The sequence below is a fragment of the Bacillus rossius genome, chromosome 16 (assembly GCF_032445375.1).
Source record: "Bacillus rossius redtenbacheri isolate Brsri chromosome 16, Brsri_v3, whole genome shotgun sequence".
Taxonomy (NCBI): domain Eukaryota; kingdom Metazoa; phylum Arthropoda; class Insecta; order Phasmatodea; family Bacillidae; genus Bacillus; species Bacillus rossius.
Genome location: NC_086343.1, coordinates 12260915 through 12270108, shown reverse-complemented (window position 1 = coordinate 12270108; position 9194 = coordinate 12260915). Strand labels below are relative to the sequence as shown.

The window sequence follows — 9194 nt, the reverse complement described above, 5'->3', positions numbered from 1 at the left end:
TACAGCTACAGATTACGCGTTCGTGTGTCAACTCTGCAGTAAATATCGACTTCAACGAATCATCATTTACTAGAAAGTTTGCAACTCCTACCTGGTAATAATGATATACTAGCACCGTAGGTATTGTCCAACGGCTGACCTCCGTAGCGTAGTCGAATGCACACCGGCTTACGGTGCGATAGGCTCTGGGTTCGAGTCCCGGGCAAAGCATGGGTGTTACTCTAAGTACGGTAATTTGATGGATGATATGATAATAAAAGGCTTCGAATAAGAAATAAATGGCCGTTGGCGCACGTTATAATATATAATAAAAAAAAATAGTCCAACGGAAATTGAATGGTGTAAAATCAAAAACGCTACAATGTGCTTGATGAAAGCATGTTCCCAGCTACAAACTATGTTAAATTATTTAAATAATTGTGTAAAAGTGTAGTTATAATTGCTGAATGGGTATTATTAGCATTCCAATTATAACGGAATCTACCTATTTGCAATATTACTGTAGATATGACATATGTCATAACACATTTGTTCTATATGATAACACAAAATTAAAATAGTTTATTCTGTATTAAACTACACACCTATAAGAATATCTTGTTATATATAAAGTTTCTTACACTCCATATTGCATTGAGCATAGCTTTTTTTATTTGCACTTAATAATTTTTCCATTAATAGTAAAAATCATTTACATTTTTTTTTTTTTTTAGTACGTGACTAAATTGTTTACCTGGTTGGAAATTTTTAAATGCTAAGTGGAAATATAGATGGTAATGCTAAAGTCTAAAATATTCATTAGTCATTGAGATAACTGTGAAAAAACTGTTTTTCTGTTGTTTTTTTTTATAATCATTGCAATTGCCGGTGTTACATCCACGTAAGTCCATTTAACAGAAACAGGGTTTTATCTTAATTCTTGAGTCAGTAACCATTTATGTTTAATTACTATCTCTGATTCATATTAGAATCACAGGTGTGTGTGTGCGTGTGAGTGAAACAAGAATTTTTTTTTCAACTTTTATGTGGGCTAGGTAATTAGTTTATAAGCGTAACCCTTTAATGTTAACAACCTGGGTAGTATTAATCTGGTAACAGTAGGTGCCATTTGATCTGCACTGCGATCTAAGCGTGAGACAGTTGCTGCCCCTCTCTTCTAGAAACGCAACAGCTCAGCTGAACTTCACTGAAACCTCTGACCATGAATTACGTGGACACGAGAACCTGCTGTCGTCCTTCGGTGTGTTCGCAGTCTCAGTTCAGGGGGCGCTGCCTCTCTCCTGGCGATAGTCGCTCCTGTGTGTCTGTGCCAGGCGCTGCCGTCGGGCTTGCCCGCTGACGTCACGGCGTCGCTGGTTGCCGCCTTGTCGCAACACCTGCGCGCCGACTGTGTTCAGCTGGTGTGCGACCATGCTGACGGTGAGACTGGCCCTTTGAACTCTTCGAACTCCCACCAGGGGCGTAGCCAGGGGGGGGGGGGGTGTTCTGGGTGTCCAAACACCCCCCGAAATATTAAAAAAAATATATGTATTTATAACAAAATTTACACTTGTCTAGCTGTTGCAAATGCACTTAGATTAAACTAAGAAAGAACCCTTGAGCCGATAACCCATAATATTCAGCAATGAGTTTTCATTAGTGTCTCGTTAAAAATATCATAAAGTCGGGACACAAATTTATGTTATTTAAATCCAATATTTTAATTACGAAAGTGCTTAAATAGCATCAAATTGCATATTAAAATCAAAAATTTTCCGGGGGAGGGCCCCCAGACCCCCTCCCTAGTACGGAGGCAGGGTGTAAGTAAACACCCCCCGAAAAGAAATGCTGGCTACGCCCCTGCTCCCACTTAGAGCCTGGTTCCCCCCTTTTAAACTCCTGCTACAATCCTTTGTCGAATGTGGTCCGTCAAACCCAGTGGCGTCTGAGGACTTTTTTTTTTGGGTTGGGGGGGGGGGGGGGGGGGGGGTTAAACTTCAGACCACCACTGACCTTTGAAGTTGGTTTAATTTTTTTTTAAATCATGTAGGTGTGATTCTACATTTTTAGTAGTACTATATTGTGTGCATGATTTTTTTTTTTATTTGGGCACTATAAAATATGAGATAAAACCACGGATTTGATAATTAGTTTTCAAGACGTAAAAAATAATGGGTTAAAATAGACTTTTAATGTGTTATATTGCTTTTTCAAATTTTGGACTCCTCATTTAAGTGGTATGTAGGTATTACTTAGCCCCACCCAAAATTCTCCTGTCATCCACTCCCTCCTCTCCCACCAGATTGAAGCTGCGTGCACCACTGCTTAAATCCGGCAGCATCGTTCAGTGCAACATGCTTCCAAGTTCCAGGGGTACAATATTGACTTCTGGTAGGTGCCCCTCCCAGAAGTCTGAACACCCTTCCCGCAGTAAAATCTCCTGAATGAGACTTATTACCTAGATACTAATAACTTACTCTTAGATATTAGATCCAGACTAAGTTGTTTATAGTTATACATACATCTGTGATAAGCATTTAATATATAAAAATATAGTTTAAAAAACTAAAAAACATGCTTTTAAAGAATATCAAACTAAAAAGTTAAAAATAAATATAGTTTAAAAAACTAAAGAAACATGCTTTTAAAGATTATCAAACTAAAAAGTAAAAAATAATTTTAAAATTAAATTTATGACAATAGTATATAAGCAATACTAGTATAAATGAGAAAAAAGCTTGAGGCGCTTTGTGCCATATTTTTTGAATATTAAGCGCCCCATGCTTTTTTCTCATTTATACTAGTATTGCTTATATACTATTGTCATAAATTTAATTTTAAAATTATTTTTTACTTTTTAGTTTGATAATCTTTAAAAGCATGTTTCTTTAGTTTTTTAAACTATATTTATTTTTAACTTTTTAGTTTGATATTCTTTAAAAGCATGTTTTTTAGTTTTTTAAACTATATTTTTAACTTTTTAGTTTGATATTCTTTAAAAGCATGTTTTTTTAGTTTTTTAAACTATATTTATGTATAATTATCATAGGGAAATGAGTTACCGACACTACCTATTACCATCTGAGATAACTATTTGGAGTTGCAACGTCACAAAGAAATGGTAAAGTCTCTACGAATCATTTGCAGTTAGATGTATGGATATAATATTAGAATTTACCGGGGAAAAAAAAACATTTTTTTTTTCAGCGTGGCCGGGAGTAGAACCCACGATCTTTGAATCCGAAAGCTGACTTCACAGAAGTCACGCGCCTTAGACCACTCGGCTAACGAACGTAATGAAATGGGTGGGACATTTTACTGTGATGAGTTACTCACTCTTAGTCGAAAGAGTTACAGACGGACAGACAGAGTTACAGACGGACAGAAAAACATACAGGTGAAGCTAATATAAAGCATTTAAAAAGCATGTAAAAATAGTAGTCCAAAATTTACTTAACTGGCTCCCCCTCTGAATCCTGTTTTGTTGGGGAGCCATATTAGATAAAAAGATTGTAACAGATAATAGAGATGGTGAACCTACCTTGACATAGGAGTTCAAAGTGTTAAAAGCAACCAAAGCCCAATTATCTTTTTTATCTGTAGACTCAGACAAAACTAGTACGAAAATAACCAAATTATAGTTTTTTTAAAACTTCTTGTGTAAAAATTATATTTTATTCCGGTGATGACAAGCTACACTTTTTTTCTCGTGGCACTTCTGTTTCCCTCACCGAGCAAGGATTTTCAGGAGGTAGCAGGCTGTGACATAGTTGAAGTCACTTTCTACCCCCACCTTCGCGATATTGCATCACCCAAAAACATGGCGGAAATGGTGTTCAACCACGCCTGATGGAAATAAATAAGTACAAATTAGAATTTCCATCGTTCAAACACTCACTTCCATAAAATTCTCTTTTTTAAAATTGTTTCCACGATGCAAACATCACACTGTACCGCAGGACAAAATACGGCTTAACTCTGTGGCAAATGTAGTAATGCTTGAATTGCCACCCTTTGGTTTCTCTTCACCAGTGCTTTCAATCGCTGCTACATTTCTGCAAGTTCGAACTGACTCGCAGTATAAAAGCTTAATTACACGCTTGCATAAGCTTATATTGAACTTTACGAGCAAATTTAACTCTGGTGGTAGGTGCAAGGCTTTGAGTGAGCATAACATGAAATGTTAGCTTAAGTTAAGCTTACATTATTGACATTTCTGGGACAAGTTTCAACTCTGTAGGTCAAACGCAAGGAAGTCATGCCTTGAACCGTTAAAAAGCCAAAATGCCGAGAACGACAGCAATTTCGTCGCAACTGTCATGTCTTCAGGGCCGGTGCAAGGTAAATTGGCGCCCTAGGCGAAAAACCTTAAAGCGCCCCCCCCCCCCCTCCTCAACGGACACCCCAAAAATTTTTTCCTTGCCTCAAAATACATCACGTATGCCTAAGATTTTGTCAACAATCAAATGTAAGCAGGCTTGTGTTTTTTTTTTTACTTTTTTACTTATTACAAATCATAAACATGTCACCGTGGACTTTAAATAATTACTTATATCAATATAAACATTCCAAACTGTTACAAAAATCCATTTTCATCTAGTTTCAGTAATCGCTAAACATATTATATCAGCTGTTATGTGTCGTGCTGCGCCGCCCCCAGCTACTTGGCGCCCTAGGCGGTTGCCTAGTTCGCCTGTGTGGACGCGCCGGCCCTGCATGTCTTCCGTGAACCCAGCACCAATGTCTGCAGGAGGCGACCACAGCCTGGCAGCAGAGCGATGGTGCCAGCACGTGCAGAAGCTGCTGACGGCCAGCGTACCAGTTGCAGCCAGCCTCTTGCAGACACCCGCCAGCCTCTTGCAGACGCCCGCCAGCCCACACGGCCACGGTCTCTGCGCGAGGGAGCACCGTCTCTTGCATGTCGTGCATGCCAGGGAACAAGCCGTCGACCAGTTCCTCGATGCGGTGGGTACCTCAATAATGACTCATCCAACACAAACACTACCTACTGAGTTTTAAACGTATGTAACGATTTAAAATCTTGATCACTGACTAACTTCAACATTCAACGACTCCTGATTGATCCCGAACGTAACCCAAGTTCGCCGCTTGCTCTTGTACTTTTGCGTTCAGAATAAAAAAAAACCAACATTTTGATAGAATTAATACATTTTCAGGATCTTTAAATATTTTTTTAATGCTGTCACATAACATGACTGAAATTACAATTTAATGACATTCACCTAGACGTGCGAATACGTAACTGCTCAAGGAAAAGATAGAGAACTAATGTTTGGGAGAATTTTATTTATGCATCACATCTAACCTAATGTTCCTTTTGCTTTTGCAACAGAAATAAACAAAACCGAAGATGCACGAATGCTGTTTAAATCTTCGTAATTTTTTTCTTCGTTTTCGCACTACTAGAGTGCAAACTTGAATAACATGATGCAGTTTCATCATACTTTTAAAATATGATGCACAGATCATTAGAGAATAAATAAAGTAAGGAATTAATAAATAATATGTCTAACTTACAGTCCTTTATACATGTCTACAATAAAAGTGTAATTATTGTTACGAGTGGTTAAACACAGGTCTGAAAAGGATAGACTCATTAATAAAAAAACAATTTTTATTATTTTACTAATTTTACAATGGCTTGTAAAGTATTATGTATTTTTCCAAGGTTCAATTTAACATATCGTAACTGGAAAAAAGCAGCTCATTGCTCCTTGATGGCTTGTTTACATTATACCAGTAATCTAGTCAAGTGGCAAATAATATAGTAAACAAACAGAACTCTCTATTCGAGGGGTTTAGTAAAGCAGTGAGTGAATGCGATCCAGTAAAATAAATGGTGGATGGTCGAGTAGCTTCCCCCACCCCACCTCTCTCGCCACTCGTCCGCTGCTGGAAAGGTACTTGCAACGGTGTTTAGTAGAGTTATTAGTGGATTGCATGTTCACAGCTAGACACTCAAACATCTAAACTCGCTTCTTGCTTGTGTGAACCCTCTCTCGCTTACTTTCCTTTTTATCGCCACTTGCCACTCGACTAAATTATTGGCAGTTTGTTTTCCTAACCCAACTTAAACTGAGTACAGTGGATTGTAAGGGATCTGTGTTAGGGAAGACTTCAAACGCATCTCAGGCAAAAGCCTTTATGCCCTATGCGGGGTTTCAACCATGGAGGAATAGCATGCATCTTCTGCCTTAATTGGTATTAGCCAGCTATGGCAAAAATTGATGCCATGAATAACTGCTCTACATTAACTCTAGAACATAAAAAGTTTAAGTTAGGCCCTGGAAAAACCCCGGGGCTTAGTCATGCTGTAGTGTAATAGAGGTCACACATCAAGCAAGCGGGTAAATACAGGACAGAAGCACGCTCAGGGAGAACAGTTGTTCTGGGCATCTGGGTATCTACCGTGAATGACCAGTCCCAGGTTCAATAACCAGGTGGTGCATGCGCTCCTGGTTGTGGTCAGCTGAGTTTTTTTTTTTGCCCACATGGCTTACATGCAGCGGACAGGGCCGGCGCGTCCATACAGGCGAACTAGGCAACCGCCCAGGGCGCCAAGTAGCTGGGGGCGGCGCAGCACGACACATAACAGCTGATATGATATGTTTAACGATTATTGAAACTAGATTAATATAGATTTTTGTAACAGTTTGGAATGTTTATATTGATATAAGTAATTATTTAAAGTCCACGGTGACCTTTTTATGATTTGTAATAAGTAAAAAAAAAATTTAAAAAAAAAACACAAGCCTGGCTTACATTTGATTGTTGACAAAATCTTAGGCTTACGTGATGTATTTTGAGGCAAGGAAAATTTTTTGGGGTGTCCGGCCGGTGGGGGGGGGGCATTAAGGTTTTTCGCCTAGGGCGTCAATTTACCTTGCACCGGCCCTGGCAGCGGAGTATCACCGGCCTGTGTCGGTGACTCTCGAGCTCTGGATGGCAGGTCGGCGAGACGGAGTGGTTCCGGCGGTGCCGCTGGCTGCTGCTGCCGCCGCCCGGTGACGCCAACCCCTCTCCCGCGCCGACCCGCGCGCCGCCGCTGGACAGCCAGGTGCTCGTGGGGAGGCGCAGCCCGCGGCCGGGCGACGACGTGGAGCTGCTGGAGGTGTACACCCCGGGCCCGGGCTCCCGGGTCTTCGCCCCCCTGTACGCCACTTGGGGCTCCGCGTCGGGGCTGCGAGTGTCTGCCACGCCCGGGCGCCGCGGCAGGACCGACCTGCGCGGGCTGGTCGTCAGGGCGGCCGCTCTCAACGTGAGTCGCTCGCACGGGCGTCGCAACTCAATAATATATTTAGTTTCGTAGTTATATTAAAAAAAATATGATTTCTGTGATAAAACCCCTATGATGTTGCGCATGGTGCATTTAGTCCAATCGGGGTAATGTGAGCACTTTTTAATTCAATCTTCGTGTAAAATCACAATCAGGTCCGATACCGAATGCAGATATGTTAACTGTGTTTTTTACAAATTTGTTCTCTGAAAATATTTTTTTTATAAAAAAATAAATTATATATATTGCAACCAACTATAATTAGAATATTTAGGAAAGAAAAATGCCTAAAAACCACCTTTTTTTCACCTTCTAACCCCAAATTTTCCCGGGGGAGGACCCCAGGACCCCCCCCCCCCCCACCTTTTTTTCCCCAGGGGATGGATATTCCTCAACAACTAAATCAATTCAAGTCCTCCCCCAAAAAATATATCCTTGCGACGCCCATGGTTACTTGTGCGATGCAGGACTTCGGTACTCACACCTTCACCCTCCCATCAACACCCATATTTATTTCCCTGGTTTTGTTCCTTTTAAGTTCTAAACATTAGATACTTACTCATATCTTAGATAAATCTTATGCAGGGGCAAAAATAGGTTAAGTATATGTTTTCTTTCCAGTTCAATCTGATTTCAAAACTATTTCAAACTTGAGTACAATTTTAGATGCATCGCATGCAACAAGATTTTTTGAAACAATTTAAACAGTCTAATTTTAGTTTCCTTTTCTACAAGGGAAAATCATTAACTAAGTCTCAAACTGATATGGATTTATTTTAAAGTAGTAGCAAGTACTTTCTCACGAATGTTTATGTACTTCAGCATCGTCCGGCTTTGTCGTTTATTTCATAATGGTGATGATGCTCGATAATAGCACGATAGAATAGCAGCGTGACTAATTTTGCTGAGACTGAAACCCAAATAACTGTTTCAGCTGGTGTTGGGGCATTGATAAAACTGTGAGACAAATGCGTGCATACTGGTGTATATAATGTTGAGAAGTGATTATTTAATTATATTTTGTGTCTTGCTCAAAGGCTTTCCTTCGTAACTTTAAAGTGTTTACGTTTATGTTGTTTCTTTAATTTACATTCCTGCAAGAGATGGGGAATGACTTATTTCATTCTAGTTGTGGTGCCAAAGCACCATTGAAACTTTGTTACGAATGCCTATATTTTTCGCAAACATAATCTGAGAAAAGCCGAGAGTTTAAACACTGTACCATCGTCTGGCTTCGTGATAGGATGAGTTTCTTCCGGGTACATGCCTACTGTCAGCACACCAATCAGAATAATTCAGAGCGGAAGCAAACACGTCCGGAATGGCCTGGTCAAATAGTGAATTGGCTTCTCTCGCACATGGCCACCAATTATAAGAAAGAAACTGCTATTGCGGGCACACCTTATTGCAGTCTGTTTCATTTTTTTTATTCGCTCAAAATGCCTGGTCTAGCGATGTAGTGCAGGCTTAATGTCTTGCGAGCTGTCAATGCTAGGATGTGGAGCTTGAGGGTTAGGTATGTCATAAGGGGAAATAAGAGAAGAGAATGTATGCATCAGCGGGGCGCAGCCAAGGAGGAGTGGGTATTTTTCTTCGAGTGCTGCACCCGTTAAAAATATGTTGATCGTGTACTGCTTGACAAGCCATACATAAGTACACGCACCAGAATCATCTATGACTGTTTTTAGAACAGTTGATGTGCAACCGGGCAGTACCGACAGCAGTATTCTTTTTTTGGGATGGCTCTGCCTTTTATTTGGCTATTCCGGTCCGTTCTCAGCAATGCCTTGCTATAGAACTATGGATCCCTGCTTATAAAATGTTTGGTTCACACTATAGTCTATTTCATGCAACTCTTTTCGAATTTGACAGTTCTTTCTTTCTGCCATGTGTTTTGTAAAGAAATATAATGTAACAC

The 9194-nt window shown here is 40.0% G+C and overlaps 1 protein-coding gene across 1 annotated transcript in view; it reads left to right on the top strand.

Moving 5' to 3' along the window:
• Window positions 1-9194, top strand: part of LOC134540310 (glutamate receptor ionotropic, delta-1-like) — a 40652-nt gene continuing 31458 nt past the window's right edge. The window contains exons 1-4 of the mRNA XM_063382970.1: window positions 1-94; window positions 1253-1419; window positions 4730-4944; window positions 6950-7258. The gene's annotated coding sequence lies outside the window, so the exon portion shown is untranslated. The remainder of the gene's footprint in view (window positions 95-1252; window positions 1420-4729; window positions 4945-6949; window positions 7259-9194) is intronic.